Source organism: Petromyzon marinus, chromosome 55, assembly GCF_048934315.1.
Source record: "Petromyzon marinus isolate PM22_M1 ecotype Great Lakes invasive population chromosome 55, UKy_Petmar_22M1.pri1.0, whole genome shotgun sequence".
NCBI lineage: Eukaryota > Metazoa > Chordata > Hyperoartia > Petromyzontiformes > Petromyzontidae > Petromyzon > Petromyzon marinus.
In genome coordinates, this window is record NC_133721.1 from 2982780 (window position 1) to 3008137 (window position 25358).

At 45.7% G+C, this 25358-nt stretch overlaps 1 long non-coding RNA gene across 1 annotated transcript; it reads left to right on the forward strand.

Annotated features, from left to right (window-relative positions):
- The first annotated feature begins 21070 nt into the window (after positions 1-21070).
- LOC142905571 (uncharacterized) lies at positions 21071-22378 on the forward strand. The gene is made up of 3 exons (XR_012929631.1): positions 21071-21235; positions 21862-21926; positions 22297-22378. It is a non-coding gene; the product is annotated as an uncharacterized LOC142905571 (long non-coding RNA).
- The last annotated feature ends 2980 nt before the right edge of the window (positions 22379-25358 follow it).

The window sequence follows — 25358 nt, forward strand, 5'->3', positions numbered from 1 at the left end:
GTCTACGTCTACGTTCTACCGAGTCTCCAACACATGGACTGGGACCCGAGCTGTGGTCCCGTTCTGTCGTAGCTAGTCATGTTGTAATTAGTGTAGTTAGCCTGGTGGTCACCACCACAGGTTGTTATTCTGGGCCAGTTACCCCGTGTACCACATGGGGGGGGGGGAGGAGGAAGGGGATTTGTGAAATTGCCCCATATTTTGAACTGTCGGCAGAGCAGGGAGATTGAATCCAATTGCCGACCTCTGGATTGCAAGTCCAGGGTGGGAGAGCCATTGCACCACCGTGTGTGGCAGCACCCCCCACTCGCTTTTTCTTAGGGGCTGTGCAAAATAAAATAAAAACATTCAGTACAATTAAAGTGATGGGCCTTCCATTCCGATGATGGTGATGACATTGGCGATACTGATAATGATGCTGATGATGCTAAGTAAGGTGAAGGACTCACTTTGCCCTTCACCACGTAGTTGGGGTCAGTCTGGACGTTCCGTGCCAGCCCAAAGTCGCAAATCTTGGCGATGTGTCCATGCGTTACCAGCAAATTCCTCGCAGCCAGGTCGCGGTGGATGCACTAAAAAAAAGAAAAAAAATCCCTGTGTGGCCTTCAACAAACTTGGGGCAACTTCTGTGAAGGTCGGCCACGGTACACGACAGGGTGGGTGCCCAGCACCACGCCCGGCCGCCTTTGTCTCCCCAGTGTAGATGTTTACACACCGCACCAGGTACTCATTTGAGACTGAGTCCATCTGGGGAGGCCCAAGACTGGTTCAGATAATTGTCACTGGTGTTGGCCGTGAGCGTGAATCGAACTCTGGCCATTGGGTTCGTAGTGCAGTGAACTAACCACTGAGCGACCACTCGCCACCCAGACAGACATATTAAGGGCAACAAAGACGTGCACCACAGACACAGTCACATACAAAGACACAGTTAAACACGCACAGTCACAGAGATACAGTTAAACATACTCTTTGGTTCTTTCGGTAAAGTAACATAGGTATAAAATAAAACAAATCACGACGTTTCGGGCGCAACACAAGTGTCCCTCATCAGGTGGGAAAGCATGATCTACTGCTGAGGTAGACTGTTTTAAAAGGTTTGAAATAGGTGTAGCCCAAGGGTCATAAAGAAGTGGGCGGGGCTAGTGATGTTAATGTGAGAAATTAGCATGTAAATGTAAGATCGGAGAGCAGCCTCCTCGACGAGGGCTTCAAATCAAGACAGTTAAACACGCGCAGTCACACAGATGGTCATGGCCCTGTAGGGATAGAGACAGACAGGCACGGAGATACATACAGAGAGACACAGAGACAGGTTAAAATCATCACGTATTTTCATCATTATGTTCCACCACTCTTTTAACCGAGGAGAGAGGCTCACTGCTGATTCACTCCTCTCGCGACTCACGTTCTTGTGAGCGAGGAAGGCCATACCGCTCGCGACCTGCTCCGAGAAGCTCGGGAGGTTGTCCACCCCGGATGGAGTAGAGTCGCTCACGATCGCTTCTCTCTCCGACGACGACGCGTCCCAGCCTGCGGCGCACAAGGAAGCCCGGACGATTCAGAAATGCCCTAACTATAGAGTATCTATAGTAGATCATCGATTATTCGGCGGCTACGGGGGGGAAGGGGACGCCAAATTTTTTAACAACGCCGGATATTCACTACATAATAATTTTAAAAAGCTAATTTTTTGCACATTCTTGCATAGCATTGTTTTTAAATGTTGTGAATGTTTTGTTGTCTTTTAAATTAGTTTACTATATGAAATTGGTGTGAATAAACATACAAATACACAGAAATAAATATCCTACTGTAAAATGTAACCTATTTACTGTACCGTACTTACCAATCCAATCTCGAAGACTCTGAATGGAGTGATGTATATACGTGCAGTATTGTCATTTTTTAAAGTTGTATTTAGTGTATAATGTACCGTCCGTAATATTTAACACTGAAATGAAGTCGGTGGCCGCTCTGGTTAATACCGCGGTCTACTTCGCAGTAGACACAGTTAGAGCGAACACGTACATGATTAGAAAAAGAGAGTCGGCCAAGTGTTGTGTGGTGTAATTACCCAAATTTGAGAAATTTACTCGCAAATTATACCATCGGGGAAGCTGCCTAATAACATCACAAACCCACTTGGCAGGGTAAAGCCCGCTTGCAAGGCTGTGGCTGCACAGGGGCAGCTGCCCCCAGTCCATGGAAACTGGTACTGATGTAGTTTACGAATCGCCATGGGCGGCATGGTGGCACATTGGTAAGTAACCCTTGCGCCTTGCAGCAAGAAAGCTGGGTTTGATTCCCGACTCGGGCGCGTTTCGGCGTGGAGTTGTCATCTTCTCTCCCCCTGTTCGTCAGAGTGTGTAAGTGCAATGAAGTGTTTGAGTGAGTGTGTGAGCGAGTGAGTTAGCGTGAATGTGTGAGTGTGTGAAGATTGTATGTTCTCCCCCTCTTCTGGGTCTCCTCCGTGTTCTCGAGTTTCCTCCCATAGTAAAAAAAATACCCAATACAACGAGTCTGGCATTGGGCATAACATCCCAATGCTGAAAAATCACCTGCAAATTACTCAATTGGGACTACACAGTGACAGCAAAAACTTCGCAGGACCCTCATGAAGAAGTCTTGAGTTTTTGCACAGTAAACAAATGTAATAATAAATCTTGACTTAAAGCTTTTGTAACTGCAGGAAGACATTCTTTGGGTCTTTCGGTAACGTCACGTAAATAGGTTCAAATGAAATAACCAAAAATAACAAAAAACTACGACGTTTCGATCACAACACAAGCTTTTGTCATCAGGAAGAAAAAAAGAGAGGGGGACAGCTGCTGAGGCAGACAGTCTGCCTTATCTCAACCGGTGTTGTCCCTATCCTAGGTAAACTCTGTCTTAAATGAGTACCTGGTGCAGTGTGTAAACATGAGCACTGGGGAGACAGAGGTGGCTGCATGCGCGTAGTGCTGGCCACCCACCTCCTCGTGGGCCACGCCGCCTAACAGCAGCACAGTCTGTTAAGGCTTATTTGGGTGATCTTCATCTTTGTTGTATGCTTGTGCCATCTTGTGTGTCCGCTGTCACAGATTCCAGGCTACAACCCTCCGGAGTCCACCCCATGGGGCTCCCCTTCTCCCCGGCCCAAAAAACCCAGACAGTACTCGTGCATCATGCATGCGGTGTCAGCAAGAGGTAAGAGGTGCATGAGTGGGCACACACTCTGGGTTTTACATCTGCAGAGTTAGTTAAGTGTACAGTGTGCTCGCAAGCAGAGGTGAACAATAAAAAAATCAGTGGCGGTTATGAGAAACGCTACCCTGAAGTAACGGGCGGTTTGCACTCTGAACTTGCAATCCAGAAGTTACTGGTTCGTTTTCCCATCGCAGCGTTTGAAACAGTGGCGCAATTTTCTTAAATTTACAATTTTTACCTTGCCAACCAGTACAAACAGCCAGGTGAGGTGTATAAGCATCACTATATATGAATAGTTTAGGACATCTTATGCTCACAAACTCACCCGTTCACGCACTCAACCACCAACTCAATCTCACTCAAATCACCAACTCACACTCACTCAAACCACCAACTCACTCAACCATCAACTCACTCAACCCACCATCTCACTCAAACCACCAACTCACTCAACCATCAACTCACTCAACCCACCATCTCACTCAAACCACCAACTCACTCAAACCACCACCATCTCACTCAAACCACCAACTCACTCAAACCACTATCTCAAACCACCATCTCAAACCACCAACTCACTCAAACCACCATCTCACTCAAACCACCATCTCACTCAAACCACCATCTCACACAAACCACCAACTCACTCAAACCACCACCATCTCACTCAAACCACCATCTCACTCAAACCACCATCTCACTCAAACCACCATCTCACTGAAACCACCAACTCACTCAAACCACCAACTCACTCAAACCACCACCATCTCACTCAAACCACCATCTCACTCAAACCACCACCATCTCACACAAACCACCAACTCACTCAAACCACCATCTCACTCAAACCACCATCTCACTCAAACCACCATCTCACTCTAAAAGGTTGAAGGTTAAGGTGCAGGCAGCCCTGAAAATATATTGGCTCGTGCCACTGCAAGCTCCCTTCTGGAGGATATGTTGTTGAGCCAGACGTTTGGAAGAGGTGGGAGTAACCCACATTTTACCCCACCACACACGACCTGCCGATGGACTACCCATTGACAGTGCTGAGTGGACAACGGCAGGGCCAGTGAGGGGGGATTTAAGAAACGGTTCAATCACCTGCCGCGCTTGGAGGATGAACCGGCGGCATTTGGGTTGCCAAGCCCAGTGTGATAACCGTCACATTATGGCAGCATCATAATCTGAATATTTTTCCTGGATCAATCCGATGAGCTATAAAGCTCTTTTTCACAGGTGTCCAGCACCACTTCATCATATGGATGAGGGGTTCCTGAATCAGGTGAGAGACAGATTTGTCCTCCTCTACCAGGTGAGGTCGGGCAATTTTACTTCTCACTTCACCTTCCTCACCTCAACTGGTAAGGTAGGAAAATCATTGCTCCTGAACTAGGTGAAAGCCCAATCAGGTGTGACCTGTGGTGCATAAGGGGACCACACCAATGATAAAAAAATACTAAACTAATTTTTTATTTTCTTGGTTCTTTCGGTAAAGTCTCGTAGAAGGGAAATAATAAAAATATAAAACAATACAATTCTCACGACGTTTCGACTGCAACACAAGCAATCATCATCGCTTCTACGTGACTTTACCGAAAGAACCAAGAATATAAATCCCTGCAGTCATGAAAGCTTTAACTAAAAATATTTTTATTTATTTATTTACCAAGGTCACATCTATAACAGCAGCCACTATACCTGACCAGTGTTACTCATTTCTACTGTTACCTATTATTATTATGATTAGTGTGTGGACCCACCACAATGCGTTATACCCCTGCTACAACTTTATCACCTTAGTTCTCATCTGATCTCCGATGCTAAGCAGAGTTAAGCCTGGGCTTGCCCTGAGCTACAGACGTGTGACTGTCAGGTGACCAGGGGATGGCAGTGCTGAGTGTTTTCTTCAGCTGCAAGCCGAATGTGGGGAGTTGTGTCGACTGACAGGCAAAGCTGTACCAGCTCAGCGCTCAGACCTCTTGAGACACACACCCACATTACGATCATATGATATAATAATGTTTAGTTTTAGGTGGAGCGCCGTTCATGCAAATTGCATGAACAATGTCACTGCAGCCAAGCGGTGAGCCAGCACCAACAATTGCCCAAGCTCTATATACCAATATATTCCAGCCAATGTATGCGTGTTTATTCACGTGGGGGGGGGGGGCAACACTTTATCCCATACACAAGGGACAGATAATATTAGTCCACATTTTGCTCTGCTGCCTTTTGGCATATCCAGGGTATGGCACTTCCTGCATGCTCACGGGAAAGAAGTTTCGCAACATTTGCGTGATCCATGAATCCTCGCCTCAACGGTGCTGGATTACAGGCATGCACCACCGCCGCCCCGCTAATGAATGCTCCCCTCGTGTGTACGTTTGCGTGTGTGCTTGCTTCTCAGATTGACCTGCTGGAGGACCCGTGCCTGCTTAACGTGGTGATTCTACAGACGGTGTTGCAGGAGATCCGCCATCGCTCCGCTCCTGTCTACAAGAGACTTTGCGACATCATCTCCACTCCGCAGAAACACTTCTACGCCTTCACCAATGAGCACCATCGGTAGGCGCAGCTCTCCAACCGGTCCTAGCCATCTCGCCAATCCAGTGTGCACGGCACACGAATTGACGCCTCTTTACTTCTGAACTGTGGCACACGGTGGCGGTTGGTGGCGCAAAGTCTCGTTGGAACTGTTTCCCAGTGCCATGAGGGCCAGCAGAGTTGGTGGCGTAGTGGCGTTGTGCATAAGGCTGCCCCTGTCCAGATGGCTAAGGATTGGTAGCTGATTTTTTCGCCAGGGCTGAAATTAATTGCACTCCCTTTATTGAATTTTGGCACTCTGTGGGGTGGGGTTTGAATTGTATGTATGTTGAACTTCCTTCACACAGTACATAGCCAACTGTGCTACGTACAGTTGAGATAATAAACTGTGCATCTGATTCGGCTCGTGGGACTGAACGCCCCCGTGGCTTGAGTTACCGAGCAGAAAGGCGTTTTATAAATGTAATTCATGATTATTAAATACATTTCTTGTCATTAAAACTGGATTCCTGAAGGCGTTTCCAGCACTCGGAGGGAAACCTCTGACATGCCTAACAACTCACGGAACTACATGACTTACACTTCTCGCAGAGCTGTGCTCATTTTACTGCCCCAGAAGAGGTACAAATTTCCTAGTCGACCTCTTAAGCGCCATTTCAACTCCACAACTTTGTTACTGTGACTCGCGTGCAAGTGATTACACAGCAACGCCCAGTGTGATTGTCTAACAGCGCCGTAACTTGATTGTCGTGTGTCTCAGAGACACGTATGTGGAGCAGGAGAAGGGGGAGTCTTCCAATGACCGTAACGACCGAGCCATCCGATATTCTGCGTTGACTATTCCACCTGAAGACAGAAGCTTGTGTTGCCTCCGAAACGTCGTGATTGAATTGTTTTCTTTTATTTTTTATTTTATCTACGTGACTTTACCGAATAAAACCAAAGAGTATGAATCCTTGCAGTCACGAAAGCTTCAAATCTTGTCACACTGCTTTTCACATGTAACAGCCCTCTTTTTGAATCCACTGCTGGGTGTGGGCCTCGTTCTGTGCGAGGTTGTGCAAGGTTGTTTGACCGTACGGTAGATCCCCGTTGAATGCGCGTTCACACTACGCGTTTTGGCTTTAACACGGTTTTACCTTTTTATGGAAAGTTTCTAGATTTTAACGCTCAACCGCGCTCGCTACATTGCAAGTATAGTGCGTGGTCACGGACTACTTTTCTGAGCGGCGTCGGTGTTAGCAGTGTTGTTGGATGATGCTTGAAGCTGTAGTACTGATGTATGCTGTGATACCCAGCATACCTTCCTCTTCCTCGGTCTTTGTTCCAGCAGGATCTTTGTGCGCGGAGCGTCATCTTGCTCCATTATATTTTTCACTCACCATATCTCTCACTTGAGATTTAATTAAAGGAGTGTCATACTTAGCATATTGATAGAGATACTATATAAACACAACACATTTTAAAATAAACATGTAAAACAGTGTACTGTGCTATCAAAAACAATTAAATTGCGGGCTGGAACGGCACCCCCACCTTTACCGTTATTTGTTATGGGAACATTACTCCCGCTGAACGCAGATTAGTTTCACTTAGCAATTGTCAGGAACGCAACCCCCGTGTTAAGCGAGGACTTGCTGTATCTCACAACCTTTGGTCAGTGCGGGTTGGTGACGACGATAGCGCGGAACAAAACAATGGACATTGCTTCACCGCCATATGCTGCCCACCACAGCCTATAACAATCTGCTGCGGTCGACTTTACCAAAGGCTGCTTTATAATACTCCAATGGCATGACAACAATACGATGATAATATCCGAGTAGATGGGAGCCTCGGAAAGAACGATTTGCCCCCCAGCTTCACGATTAAATGAATACCACGGCTCGGGGCCGTGATCCCATTTAAGGATCCCTCTCTTTAACAGTGGTAAATGTAGTGCCTCTTACTCTTTGTTTTTTTTCGGTAAAGTCACGTATAAATAAGAAATAATAAAATAACATAATAGCATACGACGTTTCGGTTGCAACACAAGCAGCCATCATCAGGTACAGAAGAGCTAAATTTACGAGAGAGAAGAAACACATAACCCCAGATGTATATACAGACACCCAAGTAGGGGGGAACTAACACAGATACAACAGGGGACACAGAGAGAAGCATACCAAACAAACAGGGTTTAGCAAAATCGCTGGTTGTAATCGCCAGGGAAACGATATACAGTCCTAGAATAAATGACTGTGCATTTGATAAGGCCACGTGAAGGTGTTGTGATCCCCGCTCTCTATTAGGGTGAGGGCTATCTCTTTGCAAACACCCATGACCTCACGACCACAACGAAGAGCATGTAAGAGATTTGTGGCTGGCCAGATGGTGTCGTACACACGTGTCATTTGGCATTGTGGTGAAACAAATTCAGCTCGATTATAATGTGACTGGACATGCTCGGGAACAATGCCCCATATAAACGTGGATGTCCAGCCAGATGAGCTGGCACGCAGCTGTAGGCTGACCCCATAGCCAGGTGATATCACACTCCTCCATAATCTTGTTGATATGCTCAGTTGAGGTGATGCCTACCTGTAGTTCTACTGATCGGAGGCTGACACTCATTGCTCATTTGAAGACGAGAACAATTCACTTTAATGGGCAACATCAAGTGCATATATCCTCATATGCTGTTATCTAAATTTTGTATCGCCTCGGTGATTTAGTTAAATTGCAATGAAGAGAACTGGTGTATAAATCAGCCAAACGTGTGCTCAACGAGTGTACAGTTGGCAGATATAAATAGATCTTATTGTTTTCTGCTCTACTGACAAACCATGACTTTATTTACCAATATATATTTTAAAATATATATACAGATAAAAAATCGATGTTGTTGCTTGACTGCTGCTGCTTATCTTGTTTAAATTAAGCCTCTTTCATTTCTGGCCCTCACTCTCAGCAATAAAAAAAGACTTGGCACTGACTCCTGGCCCTTTACATGGGGAGATGATCTGAACACTTGCAATGAATACGTTTTCACCCTTAAATGTTAAGTGTTACGTTCACAAAATGTGTCTGTTTCCAATAATATGCGTTAATTGTGTTTTGACCGACCATCTGTTGCTTTATATGGTTTCCAAATTTTCCTAAACCCTGTTTGTTTGGTATGCTTCTGTCTCTGTGTCCCCTGTTGTATCTGTGTTAGTTCCCCCCTACTTGGGTGTCTGTATATACATCTGGGGTTATGTGTTTCTCTCGTAAATTTAGCTCTTCTGTACCTGATGATGGCTGCTTGTGTTGCAACCGAAACGTCGTATGCTTTTATGTTATTTTATTATTTCTTATTTATACGTGACTTTACCGAAAAAAAACAAAGAGTAATTCCTGTTGTCACGAAAGCTTTGAATCAAGTCTGAACCACTTCTACGGGGAGGTATGAGGTTTCTGTCTTTGTGTTGTCTCTGCTTGTGTGTGGGCCTTGGTGTTTCCGAGCGTGTGCTGCTGCGCCCCCTTTGCTCCATGCATACCTCATGCTAAATTGTCCCATTGTCTCTCAGCCTTACCTTCTCTGCCTATTTAAGGCGACTTCACTGTGTGCGTGTCTGTGCTGGTTCACTCTACTTGGATGTCTATGTGTGTGTGCGCGGTTTGTATTTTAAATTTCATACTTAACTTGCAATTTAGCAATCTTTGAAATAGCGTAATCAACCAGACTATGCATTAATTGTGTTTTGACCCACCGTCTGTGTTGCTTTATATGGTTTCCAAATTTTGCTAAACCCTGTTTGTTTGGTATGCTTCTCTCTCTGTGTCCCCTGTTGTATCTGTGTTAGTTCCCCCCTACCTGTGTGTATGTATATACATCTGGGGTTATGTGTTTCCTCTCTCTCGTAAATTTAGCTCTTCTGTACCTGATGATGGCTGCTTGTGTTGCAACCGAAACATCGTACGCTATTATGTTATTTTATTATTTCTTATTTATACGTGACTTTACCGAAAAAAAACAGAGTAATTCCTGCAGTCACGAAAGCTTTGAATCAAGTCTGTAGTGCCTCTTGTTAAACAGTGCTTCAGTTAAACAGGAAAATTAATAAATCCAGCAGGCATGACTTGAAAAGTAACAAATTTACATTTTGGGTGGCACTCTAAATCGTCCGGTAAATCGTGTCGCCAATTATAATTTCTGCGTTTATCTGCGCGTGTCTGTGTACCCCCAGTGGAGGAATACGTGCGCAGCTTGCTGGACAACCCTGAGTTGATTGACCGTCTGGCACTGGCCTCAGAGCAGGTGAGACTCCGTATGCGTGCATCAGCTCTGCCCCCCCCCCTCATATTTATGGTGCGGGCCTGTACCCTTGTCCGACCCCTCACTTCCGCGTTGCATCCAGCTGCCTCACTGAAGAAAGGGACACTTGCCTTGCGCTGAGTACGACGTTTCGCTGGTTGTAATCGCCAGGGAAACGATATACTCGATTTGTAAGTGTTGTGGGTTTCTCTCCAATACACTGGCGTGCTGCAGTAGTAACTAATTGACACGTTTTGTTTTACGTAACAAACCTTACTAATTGGCTGTACCGGGTTAACTACACACATTTACGCGCTCTTACCCAATAAACCTTTATTATGTATAATATTGGTCGCAAAAGAATACGTGTTAAACAGCTCCCTTTTAGAACATCTCATCCTCACGAGCAATGGTCAATCAATCAAATAAATCCTAGATATATGACGTGGCATATTTAGCAAAAAGCAGAGACGGAAGGGTGAAACTCTAGAGGTAGCTCTATGATATCCGCTTTTGTGGAACGTTCTCTTACACGGATGGCCGTACTGATCTGAGATAAATCAGACTGGATCCTTCGTCTCGTTACGTGATGGCGGTTGCAAAATTGTTGTTGACGCGTGCATGTGCCGTGCGTGTGCTGTGTACGTGTGCAGGATGTGGTGGAGTCCTGGGTAATCTTCCCCGAACATCTCCCGCTGTCCCAGCTGCAGCAAGGTGTGCGCTCCGGCCGGTTTGTCCAGGGAACCTTCCTTGCGAGTCGTGAGAATTACCTGGAGGGGACTCTGAGGGTGCGAGGGGACGGTGACAGTGATAAAGAGGTACACGTTTCACAAGCCTGCGTCTGGAAGGAACAATGCTGTCCGATCGTATCTGTGTGAGTTTTAAAAACAAATTTATAATTAAGCAGTGGCATAGCGTTCTTGGCATGAGCAGTAGCTCTTAACCTTTACTGCAAGGCTGCAGTAAAGGTTAAGAGCTACTGGGCTAAAATATTTGTATTTTGAACGTCTTTTGCACCCTACGTAGGTGTCATAGCCTGGCTCCTGCCCCCCCGGCCTGTGAGTCTTAGTGCAGTTGCACTGCCTGCACACTCGATAGCTACGCCACCACAACTACAGTATATACGTTAATTGTGACTACTTTAATAATAGGGTTTTTCCCTTTTTTTTCTGGCAACAAAACTGAAACCTTTTACAAGGAATCATGTGTGCATTAACCACAATACTTGTGGTCAAAATGCAAACAAAAAACACACTATGATAATATATGCATTGTCCTTGAGACTGATTGGTTCACACCAGGGACGGCTTTCTTTTGAGCCTCGACCCAATTGGTGCGAGACCAGAGGACGCCAAAAGGCGTACGCATATATTGCAAATATTATCAGTGTGTTTTTGTTGGCATTTTGACCACAAGTATTGTGGTTAATGCACACCTGATTCCTTGTAAGAGGTTTCAGTTTTGTTGCCAGAAAAAAGGGGAAAAACCCTATTATATTTTGGTACTGGCAAAGGAGGTCTAATGATGGTTGTGACTACTTTGTTAACAAAATGAATGGTCTATTTCCACCTCCAAAATGTAACGTTAAATAACAATTAGGTACATTGGCCCTTTGTTGGAAAAAAAAAACCCAGTCTAGAAATTGCCCTACTTGAACATATGTTACTGAAAAACATTGGTTTCAGAAGATTCATGGGCTCATAGTCCTACATTTTAAATTGTTTATTCGTGGTATTAAAACTCTTGTACAGTAAAACCTTGGATTGCGAGCATAATTCGTTCCGGAAACGTGTTTGTAATCCAAAGCACTCGTATATCAAAGCACTCGTATATCAGTTGTGATCACGTGACGCTCGGCAGTACAAAGCTGCTCGTATTGCAAGACCCTCGCTCGTTTATCAAATTAATATTTTTTAAAAATTTTGCTTGTCTTGTAAAACACTCGCAGACCAAGTTACTCGCAATCCAAGGTTTTACTGTATATGCTGCTCTCTAACAGCACTTGGCCCAGCGGTCTGTTAAGACTATACGGGGGATCTTTTTTGTCTGCGTGCAGGTGTTGATCCAGGGGCTGCAGCATTTAAACCGCGTGATGCACGACGACATCGTGTGCGTGGAGATGTTCCCCGAGGAGCGCTGGGTTGCCCCCTCCTCGCTGGTCCTGCACGATGAGGGCGTCGCAGGGGACGTTGCAGAAGAGAATGAAGAGGATGTGGTGAGTGGAGCGTCAACACTGCCGAACCAAAATCAAACCCAGACACCTGCAGTGTGCGTGTCTCTCTCCCCGTGGTCGCATGGATTTTTCTCCAGGTCCTCCGGCTTTTCCCTCCACAGTTACAATCTGACATGCACTTAGAGTATGTGGCTGCTATCAATTTCAAATGTGATAAGATACTTCACTGAACGATCATTTGTGGCCAGGTCACTTAAAAAGAGCTATAGAGCTCTCAGGGTCCTTACCTGGTAAAGTTATTTAGTTTATAGTTTTTAAATAGTTTTAATATAAATTTTGATTTAAAGCTTTCGTGACTGCAGTAATTCATATTCCTAGTTTTTTTTCGGTAAAGTCACGTTGAAGGGAAACAACAAAATAATAAAATATATAAAACAATAAAAAAATTCTCACGACGTTTCGACCATAACTCAAACGGTCGTCTTCAGGTGTGTTGGTTTGCATAAATTTATTTTTAAACGGCGCATTTATTTATTTATAAAAACGTTAGCGCCACGCGCAACGATTTGCCAGTTTATTTAGGACTAGCCCATCTATATTCTGAAAAGAGGAGGGGGGAGACGAAATTTTTTATAATGTATGCTGTCTGAAAGCCACTGTAAGCGTGAACAATCAATTAAGACCTGAAATGGTTTATCAAATCTTTCCAATGATTGCTAAGATAGAATCCATCTTCTCCGTTGAAATTGTCTCTGTGCTTGTATATGTGGATAGCCTCATGAACGAATCTCTCATGGAAGCCAGATGGCTTACAAAGAACCTCTGTCTTGGAAAAGTCAATGGCATGTGAGCCTACTGAATTAGAACAATGATCTGCCACGGCCGAGGTGTTGGTCCTACCGTGTTTAAGGTCTGCTTTGTGTTCACGAATGCGGTCCGAGACATGGCGTTTGGTTTCTCCAATGTAACTACTACCACAGAGGCAACTTAGTTTGTAGACACCAGGGTATTGTATGTCCGGAATCACATCTTTTACAGACGGAACCAGATCACGGATTTTATGTAATGTGTTGAAACGGACCTGGATCTTGTGTTTATTCAGGATTTTGGAGATCTTTTTTGTGACCCCCGCAATGTAGGGTAAAGTGATGGTTTTGAAAGGCTCCTCAAGAGGGTTCTTCTTCATGGTTTGAGTGATAGCTTTGCGGATTGTATAGTCGGAGTAACCATTAGCCCTAAGAGCTTGGTGTACGTACTTGAGTTCACTGCTTATGTGTTCCTGGTCGGATATGCATTGGGCTCTATGATACAGAGTCTTGATGAGAGAATTCTTCTGTGATGGATGGTGGTGGGAATCCGGTTTCAGATAAGCATCCGTATGGGTAGCTTTCCTGTAGACAGAGTGGCTCATTGAACCATCAGGTCTCTTTTTAATTAGGACATCCAAAAAAGGTATCTTGCCATCTATTTCGACTTCCATGGTAAATCTGATGGCTGGGTGTATGGAATTGATGTGGTCGAAGAATTGGTCTAGAGCAAGCCGGCCATGTGGCCAGATGACAAAAGTGTCATCCACGTACCTCTTCCATAAGGTTGGGCGCAGAGTGGCAGTCTGGATGGCGTCAGTCTCAAATTTCTCCATGAAAATGTTAGCTATAACTGGAGAAAGGGGGGAGCCCATTGGGGTGCCCTCAGTTTGTTTGTAGAAAGTTCCATTCCAAGTGAAGTATGTATTGGTTAAACAGTGTCTCACCAGGGGGGGTACCTCAGTGTTTAGTCCTTGATGAACCAAGTCTTCAATGATTGCAATGGTGTCAGGTACAGGAACCTTGGTGAATAAGGAAACTACATCAAAACTGATAAGCAGGTCGTCTGGGGACAGGGAAATACCCTTGATTGTCGATACCAGGTGAGTCGAATTTTGTACCACAGAGGTGGTCTTTCCAGTGAAAGGACGCAGGATTTCAGACAAAAAACGAGCTAGTTTGTAGGTGGGGGAGCCGATAGTAGAGACTATGGGACGAAGGGGTGTATCTACTTTATGTATTTTTGGTAAGCCGTATAATCTTGGTGGCCTGGCAGCAGAAGGTTTCAACGAAAACTGTTTAGATTGATCAATTAATGCGGTTGAATCAGAAATTATTTTGTTGGTTTGTGTGACGAGGCTGTTGGTGGGATCTCTTTTTATTTTTGTATAACTACCATCGTCGAGTAATTCTTTAATTTTGTTGTTGTATTCTATTTTATCCATGATGACAGTAGCATTGCCTTTGTCAGCTGAGAGGACTACAATATCATTCCTCTTTTTTAATTTATATAATTCAAAACGCTCATCTTTGCTGAGGTTGCTAGCTGGCATCTTAGCGTTTTTGAGGGTTGCAGCGATTTCAGATCTTGCTACGTCTGCAGCGATGTGACCCAGGCCCCTGAGAGCAACGTCTACTTGGGCAATTATATCATTAACTGGTATGTGTTTAGGTGTGACTGCAAAGTTTAGACCTTTAGCTAAAACGGATTTCAGACTATCGGAAATAGAACTGTTACTGCGATTAATTACGACTTTGTTAACGTCTAACTATAAATGCACCGTTTAAAAATAAATTTATGCAAACCAACACACCTGAAGACGACCGTTTGAGTTATGTTCGAAACGTCGTGAGAATTTTTTTATTGTTTTATATATATATTATTATTTTGTTGTTTCCCTTCAACGTGACTTTACCGAAAAAAAACTAAGATTATAGTTTTAATATAGTTTAAACAAAGAATAACAACAAAAACTCAACCACTTCAAGAGAGACCTTAAACATAATGAACACCGTGTGACCAGACAACAATCCACATTAGAGATGCTGTTAGCTTGATTTTGCGTTTATTAAATGACTTTACATTACATTACTTCAAAATCAAGTCAGGAGTGCTAATCATTTCATACTATTTTTGTATGTACGTAGGGGTTATTTGACCATACTTCGATGCGGGTTGGTGAACGGGGGGGGGCATAGATCAGGAGCATAGAAGGACAGGACAACAGTTCATTTTGCTGTACTGCGCTCTGCTGCCTGCCATTTTGGCGCAGAGCCTATACCACCTGTTATGCATATCCAGGCTCAACACGGTGGCGCTTCCACGGTCTGAGCTCCTTTTTAATGTTTATTTTAATTAACTTAATTAGAACTCAAGAGATCAGGACACGTATCATTTGCGAGAGTGACCTGGGTCACAGGGTGGCCTCTATATTGAAAACTAATTTCTTTAGAACTGCTTTTTGTATTTAGATTGTTGTCCTTTCCGCGCACCTCCGATTAGCATGGTTGGCTGTGTACGGTGCGAAATAAGTTCTACATGCATACATACCACAGTGACAAAATGCAAAACATAATAAAGTACAGCAATGAAGTTAATTGAAATTGGCACGAAAACAACTGTGGTTTATGAAAAGTCGACAATATTGCACAAACATAAACAAGTGTTAGATATTAAATCGCATGTAGTGCAAGTTGGCTTGGGCAGATTATTTATAGGCTGACCATTGCACAGTTATACTTATTAAAACGTTACGTAAACATTAAACACATATAGGGTGACTGATGTGCTAAGCAGGTAAGAGAAAATGTCAATCAGTGAAATCATAAAGAATCGAGAGATTAAGCATCAAATTGTGAATTAGATGGGAGGGTAACCTTTGTTGTAGATAATATTGGTCGCAAAAGCTTACGCGTTTTTTTTTAAACGTGTGGTATCTGATGGGCGTGTTCCGGTTGATTCTATCAATCGCCAGAACTGTTTTAACTTATAAATATTTACGGAGGACTCCTCACTGTGATCTTTTGTCATTTTAACAAAGCGTCAGTCTCATTATTGACATTGATGAGACACAGCATGAAACCACATCCGCAAGTTAAGCGCTATTGTTTTGGATTGCTCCTTCCCCTTCAAGCCAAATTGTATTGTGTTATGCAGTGAGTTGGTTAAAAAAATAGTTATTTCATTATTTCAGTGTGTGAGAGAGACGCTACTGTGGTGAGTGCTCATTTGAGTTTGCGTTGTCATCTCCCGGTGCTATCCCAGCTGCTGCTGCTGTCGTCGCTCTTGCTTAGATTACGCAACACGATGTTTGTCCTTTGTTTTGGTCTCCAGCTGAAAGCCGAAAGTGGGAAGATGCGTCGGCCCACTGGCAAAGTGGTCGGCATCATCAAGCGGAACTCGAGGCCGCTGTGCGGCATGCTCATGCCCAGCCCAATCAAGGAGGTGGGCTGATCTGCATGTGTGTGTGTACGTGTGGGGAGCGGTAATGTAGCGGTTAGCGCGCTGCGCTACGAATCCTGGGACCCGAGTTGGATTATATTTATCGCTCATAACCAATAAACAGCGCCAAATGTCTGAACCTGTCTTGGGCCCTTCCCTAGGTCGACTCGGCCATAAATGAGTCTCTGATGTGGCATGTAAACATCAGCGCTGTGGAGACAAAGGCGGTCGGACATGGTGCTGGCCGTACCCACCCCGTCGTTTGCCGTACCAGCTTGAATAGGTGTGTGCTGACGGCACTTGCCCAAACAGTTTGTTGAATGCCTTACTGGGGGCTCTTTGGGCGTGTTGCAGGCCACCCGCCACCTGTTCACGCCCACGGACCGCCGCATGCCACGAGTGCGGGTGGAGACAAGACAAGCAGCGTCCCTGCAGGCCCACCGCATCGTGGTGGCCATCGGTGGCTGGCTGCGACACTCCCGCTACCCGAACGTACGACTGCACCGTGACGCCCCGGACGCCGTGACACCTCACCCGTCTGTCCCGTGGTCGGCTTCGTCGGGCTCATCCTTCTGTCACTTGACGCGCGGCCACGCGGCTCTGTATGCAATACAGCCGTCGAACCCAAAACACGAACGGTGACACGGTGAATTGGAAGTCAGGGTGGATGAAGTGGCACCACTGTGATATTTTTTTGTTTGAAAGCATGGCAAACTCACCTGTGATTCAACCTAGGTTATTAAGGTGTTGTAAGTTGATAGTCTCAGCCCAGTCACCAATAACTGCACCAAAAACGATATTAAATTTGGTCGTGCACTTCGATTGTTTGATTTCCATCTCTGAGAAAACTACTGCGTTTGACTGCCATGTGATGAACATTACTTTGATTGGCAGAGTGGTTGGAAAAGCACTGCCCCCCTACAATTTGGACTGCATTTCACTTCAATGGATCTTAGAAGTAGCTCTGTTATGTCTGCTCCTGTGGGTCGTCCTTGACCACGAAGGGTGGTATAGATTGCTTGTCTTGTGTGATACCATTAACACAATGAGAAAAAAAATTGGTGAAAAGCTAAATATATTGTTAAGATGTATTATTTGGGTTGTATCTTTGTTTAAACAGATGCCGGTTAATATTCTACATCATGAACGTTAGGTACAAGGTTGGCATTGTGGTTGTGCTTTTCATACCTATTTGCCACTGCACAACCGAGCGGCACCATGGCTGGCACGGTTTAGTAGGCTGCAGGTTGTTTATCCACTGCAAAAGCGGATCCATGCCATGGACGGTCAATGCTTTGAACAAGTCTAGGCACATGCAGATGACGCTGTGGTGCCACGTCCCCGTGGTGTACCGACTGCCGTCACACAACGTGTCGCTAGCCCCGCCCCTGGCCCTGCTCAGCCCCCGGATAGATTTGGATGCCTTGTGAGGCCAGCATTCTACGGTTTGGTTCCGGTTCGACACGGCAAAAAGCCAGTGGGTGACCACAGACACCTTGAGAGATCTGCGCCGTCTGGGTTCCAATGTACCAGTGGAAAAGGGATACCGGTGACGATTGGCCACGTATGTGCATATGCATGTTGAACTTCTTCCGTACCATACGTAGACAACCGTGCTAATCGTCGGTGTGCTTGTGCAGGGCCATTTTGTGCGCTCTCTGGGCGAATGTGGGGATAAGGAGACGGAGACGGAGGTGCTGCTGCTGGAGCACGACGTGCCACACCAGCCCTTCAGCCAGGCCGTACTTGCATGCCTGCCCCCTCCCACGTTCAGCATCACAGCAGAGGTACGCATGAGACGTGTGTCGATATGTCAATTCATCGATTGAGTTCAATTCTTACGCCTGCGGTGTGTTGGTGTGCTTGGTCGTGCATGTGAGAATCCTTTACTTCAATGTTCTTTATTACAAGGCCCACGGGCCACTGGTGGCCCCTGGGTGGCCTTTGGTGTGGCCCATGACGTGTGGCCCCCGACGTATAGGCCCCCGACAATAGACAAATGCGAAAACAGCCCCCATCATCATCATCGTGCTGTCAAACCTCAATAGTTTCAAGATGTTTGGCCTGCGTAGAATACCTTCTAGAGGACCTCTCTGGAGCTCTCCCTCCAGTCGAGGTCCTTCCGCTGCACTGGCATGAACGAGAAGCCACGGGGCTCTACACCTTTACCGCAGACCGTATATAGAAAAGCCGTCGACCTGAAAGAAAGTCGATGGCTCGGACACATCATCGTAAGAAGAGAGGAAATTCACATCGGAGGAAGGAAGGCGACGGACTTATGGAAGCACCAGGGCGGAGACCCGAGAGGCAGGCCTCGAGAGATGCGGATCAAAGTGGTGAGCCAGGATGTGGAGGACTCTGCAGTAGCCGTGGAGATGGTCCAGTACAGAAATGAATGGAGCAAGGGGACTACAGACTTTTTTCCTATAACGCTGTACTTGCGTTCCTGAAGAACACCGAATTGTGGAAAAATCGCATAATAAATAAGATAGGGTAAAGCACAGTCCGTGATAACACGTGAGATGCGTACGCAGGCTTAACAAAGACTTCGGGTACGTGAGTAGCATCTAGAAGCATCCAGAAGCATCCCACCTTGTGTGATGCTACACCGAGGCAACCGTACAACCGCTTATTCTGCCTCGCACAACGCAGTTCTGTTCACTCGATCGCCTTTTATCCAATTCGCATCCATGTTATGAAAAAAATGTGTTCCCTAATGCATTCATCGCATTATATCTAATTCACGATATGAAAACACGCGGAGTTATAGGAGAATGGACTGTACTTTCAAAATATTCAGTCGCCTATTGAGAAGCTAGAACGCCATTAGAATGAAGTTGGTTTACCCATGTATGGCTCACCCTGTGTTTTGTTTGTTGTAAGGCAGCGTTTTGTTGAACCTGGTGCTGTGTGTGTCCCGTACAAGGACCAGGCTGGCAGGGAGGACCTCCGTGTGTTGTCCATCTGCAGTGTGGATCCTCCAGGCTGCACAGACATCGACGATGCCCAACACTGCAAACCGCTCGACAATGGGAACGCCGAGGTATTCATTTGGTGGTGGTAATCGTGGTCACGGTCGGGGTAATTCGTGCCTATTCCTTTCATGGTTTTGTCAATGCTAGCGGAGGTGACAAGGGGAGTTTAATGACACAATGATAAGTGCACTGCACATTCATCCTGTCAAGCTGGTTTAGTTCCAGTCATGGCTAACACCGGTACAGAGTGATATCTAAAAAAACTGCCCAAGTTCTCCCCTTCACCACCTGCATTGACCATCGTAACAAAGCAAGGTCAAATGACAATCGCGACCCATTACGGCATGGAGAAGCCCTCATCCTGCAGTGGATTGACAAAGGGGTGGACAATATTCCTGTTTTTAAGTTTCCAAACATTGTTGCCTTAGTGCCCGTATTCTTGGTCTCTGCTCGGCTCAGGACTGACTTCAACATGGCTCGGTTCTGGCTTGATCTGCTCCGTTGCCTCCAAAGAAGCATGAGTGGCTCAGCTGTGCCTTGGCTCACGCTCAGCTCACAGAAATTCTGAGCGTGGCTGGGAGCATGCAGGGATATACGAGGAGGCACAAGGGACACAGAGGCTCAGGGCTGGAACCATGCTTAGAGGCAGCTCGGGTTTTAAGCATTGCTTTGATGTGGCTTATTGAGAATTAGAATCAGAATATTTATACTGGAGGAATCCGATGAGCTATAAAGCTATTTTTCACATGTCCAGTAGAGGCGGGTAAGAACGTTACAACAACAAACAGTACAAAACATAATAGTAGTGCAAAGTACAAGAAAGACAAACAAATAACCCAAACACAAACAAATACAATGAAACCATCCCCATCCTACCAGGCAAAGCCCACTGAGGTATTGATTTATTTTTGATTAGTGACCTGGCCACAAATGAATAGCTGAACAAAGTGGCCCATCATTTGGACATTTATAGCAGCCAAAATAATAGAAATAATCTCAATGCATGTTGCGCGAGAGCCAAGCCTGAGCCAAGCCATAGCTAAGACTCCACTGGCCTAAGTGTCCACGTCACTGGCCGAATGCCTGGTTCACAATGAATGCACCAGGTGGTAATGGGTGTGCATTTCATTTCACATTATTGTGCTTTGGTTGGAGTGGCTATGGTGGAGGTTATGCATGCATGTGTAGTGAGCAACTTCCGACAGACGTCTAGTAGAAGGCGTCTTATTTATTAAAAGCACACAGGGCGATACACTTCGTAACGCGGCTACACCTAGGCTGTACAAACACGCAGCCCATCTGCGTCCTGCGTAGCTACGCTGGTTGGTTGACGAGCGTAGCGGCGGAGACAGAGCTGCTCTTGCAGAAGAACCAGCCACGTGGTCGAAGACGAAGAGATGACGACCGTAGCGACGCAACCAGGACCCAGACCCCACGCTAACAGCCCCGAAGTTCTGATTCGGTGCTCTTTATATCTGCCTGGAGTGGCCAAGCTCCACCTCTGGCCACGCCCCCATTCTAGAACCTTCTAGGCCCTTCGGGATGGTTCCCGGAGCTTCTCGACTGACTCCGCCGTTGACCTTTACCCCAGATACGCCCCTTCATAATAAGGCATTATGTAATGCAGCTATAACCTTAATTACCCTTACAGGCCGGCAGGTATCACCCTGTCATTACACATCCATGCATGTGAGGGTGGTGACGGTGTATTAATGTGTGTTCTAGGTTGGGGTACACATCGCCGATGTGAGCTACTTTATCCGGCCGGGGAATGCCTTGGATGAGGAGGCATCTCTGCGTGGTACCACAGTTTACCTGTGTGAGAAGGTGAGATGTGGATTTCTTCTTGCCACAATATCAAGTGTTTTACAACCCGCCGATTTCATCCTTTCATTCTTAACTTTACGACATGATGTAAAATATTATGATGTAATGATCATCGCGGTACCAGTTTCCCCACAACTGTTATTGTAGTTGACATTTTCACCACATTTTTTTGTGTGCTTTTCAGTACTTACCGTATGAATAACAACAATGCTAAATATCTCTCATGATGTATTAAACGAGGTGATTTTTGTGGATTTCTTATCATATGATGTACCGTCACATCATGAGCGACAGGCTATCGGCGCAGTGTAACACTCGTGCCTTGCAGCAAGGAGACGCTGGGTTTGATTACTCAACTCTTGTGCCTTTTTGCTTGCTGTTTTGTTTGTTCTCCCCCCTGTTAGTGAATGGGTTTCCTCTGGATTAATCAGATTTCCTCTAAATAAAACCCATACAATCTTAACTGGCATTCGCGAAAACATCCCCTTGCTGAACAGTTACATGCAGGTGATTTAATCATGTGTGGGTTTGCTTGCAAAACACTCGTTGAGTTGGTGCATATGTATTTGCCAGATTGTGTTTATTGATAGAGAAGTGGTTGCGTTTATGTGTTTTTGCACCTGCAGAGGATTGATATGGTGCCAGAGTTATTGAGCTCAAACCTGTGTTCCTTGAGATCCAACGTCGACTGGTGAGATGCACCAACAACTGTGAACTCGCGAGTGCGCACATTGCAACCCATACTCAGCAGCTAACGTGCGTTGTTGCCAGGTGCACATGTAATCCCATGATGCGTGGTACTGCAAAGCTTTTGCAGTCGAACAATGGTTGCTACGTATATATTCCAGTTGAGTAATTTGTAACAACCCAAACCGGTATTTGGCCAAACATCCCGCTGCTGAAAGAATGACTCGACTACCAAAAACTTGGCAAGACCCTCCTGAAAAAGAGTCTCGAGACTTTGCGAGGCTTTCCTGAGTGAACACCCTGCACCACTCCAATGTCGACGACTCCGCCACTCGACGGTGAATGGCGACGGTGCATGTGCTGTGCGCGTGCAGGCTGGCGTTCTCGTGCATATGGGAGATGACTCCAAAGGCTGAGATCGTGAGCACACGTTTTACCAAGAGCATCATCAATTCCAAGGTGATTCCCTCCCCCCCCCCACAGACGTTCAGTTTTTGTAAAACTCTCGTTTGCTTTCACGTTTATTGTATCAGTGCCTTGCTATGTTAGTGCAGTTGAGGTTTCCGGATGGCTGAGAGGTCAGAGCGTTGAGCTTGCACCTCTGGGTTCACAAGTGGAGCGAGATGAACCGGGTTCACAAGTGGTAGTATGTATGTTGAACTTCTTTTGCACCGTATGTAGCCAACTGTGCTAATCGGAGGTGCGAGGTAGGACATGAAAGTAGTGAGTTGATGGTCTCTGTCCAGTCAACAATCACTGCACAAAACACAGAACATGCCAATTCGTCACGAGTACAGCACACCGGTGTGTTGTACCAGTGACGAATTGGCCACGTTCTGTTTATGTGACAACCCTTACTAGTCGGCTGTGTCGGGTGGTGGCGGGTTTAACGACACATTTATGTATTTACACAATCTAACCCAAAAAACCTGTATTATGGATGATATTGGTCACGAAAGCCTACGTGTTAAACTCACTGCACAAAAGACCACCAAATTACATTGCACTAAATTTGGTTAAATTCCAGCTTTGAGAATTCAAAAAATATAAATTTTACTGTCTTTGGGTGAGCGTAACCCTCAGTGGTCATCGGGCGCCACGTAGACATCTGTTGAGTTCTGGCTTGGGCTTGGATCAGGCGTGGGCATTGTGTAATTGCGAGGACCCCATGGTTCACCCGTGGTGTGTTCATCGTATCCCCGCAGGCGTCTCTGACGTACACAGAGGCTCAGCTAATGATGGACGACGCCGGGCGGAAGGACCCGGTCACCAGCAGCTTGCGTGGCCTCAACTCCCTGGCCAAGATCCTCAAGCAGAGGCGCATTCAAAACGGGTAACTCATTTTCAAGATCCTCATCCCCTCCACCGCCTCTGGAGCGCTGAGCAGTATTAATGGGTGCACCACATTTAGTCGATCGGCAGGTCGCCTGTGGCGCGGTAAAGTGTGGTTACTCCCGTGTCTTCTAAGACATCCGGCCAGCGTGGAAGAGTAGGCTAAAATACATTGAGAGGGACTGTAAAAGGGTGTATCTCTAGAGGGGCCCCCTCTTATGGGAGCCCCCTTCTTCCAGCAGTGGCTTGAGCAAGCAATTGCAAAGCTGCACCTGTAGGTTTTTTTGACCCCATGATGCATGAGGCTTGGGTGAATACCATGCACAAACAAGTGTTACAGGATTCATACTCTTTGTTTTTTTTTCAGTAAAGTCACGTAGGTAAAACTATAAAATAAAATAACAACTAAATTAAATCACGACATTTCGGGCGCAACACAAGCGTCCTTCTTCTGGTGGGACAACCACAGCCAGAAACAATTGCTGAAGTGGGCAAAAAAGGGCTGTTGTAACAGGCTATATAGGTAAGAGAGTGGGGGGGAGCAAGGGGGGAGAGATAGAGAGGGGGGTGTGGGATAGGGGAAGTGGGGTGCTGCTAGAGGGATTAAAGGGGCGAGCACGGCAAAATGCCGGGGGGGGGGGGGGGGGGAAGTGAGCGGGGCTGGGAGTGGGAGGCTGAATAAGCTGGAGATGCGGAAATGAAGGCAACAATAAAGAAGTTAAGGTTTTACCTGGTTAATAACATCCTTCTAGATTGGAGTGTTACAGGCTGCTGCGGGGCTACATTGTGGGCAATAGAGGACAATGCAGTGACATAAATTGTTTTACTCTACTTAATGCTCCCATGTCTGTGCTCCCCCACCTTTGCCAGCGCGTACTGACCACCACGGTTTAGTACGGTAAAACCACCCCACGACTCGCATGACATGGGGGTGGCCCTCATCCAGCAGTGGATTGACTTAACGAGCTCTGCATGTTCAACTCAAATATCTGAGTTTGTGAAGTGTCTTATATTAAGATTCTGTGTTGTTTTGGCTGGACATGATAATCGCTCATGTCCCTTCTCCACCCGTAGGGCATTGACTCTGGCATCCCCGGAGGTCCGATTCCACATGGACAGCGAAACCCATGACCCGATCGACCTGCAGACCAAGGAACTCAAGTGAGTCTCGTCAAGAAGACACCTCCCATGACTGCAATCCGACTGTTGTGCAGACCTCTCTATCAGAATCAAAATATATATTTCTACTGGAAGAATCCGATGAGCTATAAAGCTCTTTTTTCACAGATGTCCAGTTGGGGCAGGTCACAACGTTACAACAACAAACAATATAAGCACACGTTAGGATTGCAAAGTATTGGAAAGGTAAACAAATAACTTAAACAAATAAAACTAAACTATTTTTATCTTTTTAAAAAATCTTACCTGACCACAAATGATAGCTGAACAAAGTGGCTTATCACGTGGGAAATTTATTATCAGCAAAATAATCTAAGATAAAGATTCTTGACCCTTGTGATTGATGTGTTGTGGTGGCGGAAACTGGTGCGTGTACACAGGGAGACCAACTCGATGGTGGAGGAGTTCATGTTGCTCGCCAACATCTCCGTGGCAGAGCGCATCGTAGACGAATTCCCCGAGTGTGCGCTGCTTCGACGCCACCCGGCGCCTCCGCCTTCCAACTACGACATCTTGGTGAAGGCGGCGAAATCAAAGGTAGAGTTAGAACCCCTTTTAACGACCACCCTTGTTAACTAATCGCTTAACAACGGACCTCCATAGAGCTCAATGTGTAGGCTTAACCGACCATTTCCCTGTTAACGACGGGCTGTTGTAGGTACAGTAAATATGAATTAATGCCACGTAGAAGGGAAACAATAAAATAATAATAATATAAAAAATTAAATTCTCACGACGTTTCGACTGCAACACAAGCAATCATCATCAGGTGTGAAAACCACAACAAGAAAATTTGAAAAAAGTGGCAGTTATTTTTAATGTTAGCACCACGGAGAGAGATTTGACAGTTTGTTCAGATGGACGAGTCCATCTATGTTCGGAAAAGAGGAGGGGGGAGACGAAAAATAATGGATGCGGTCTGAAA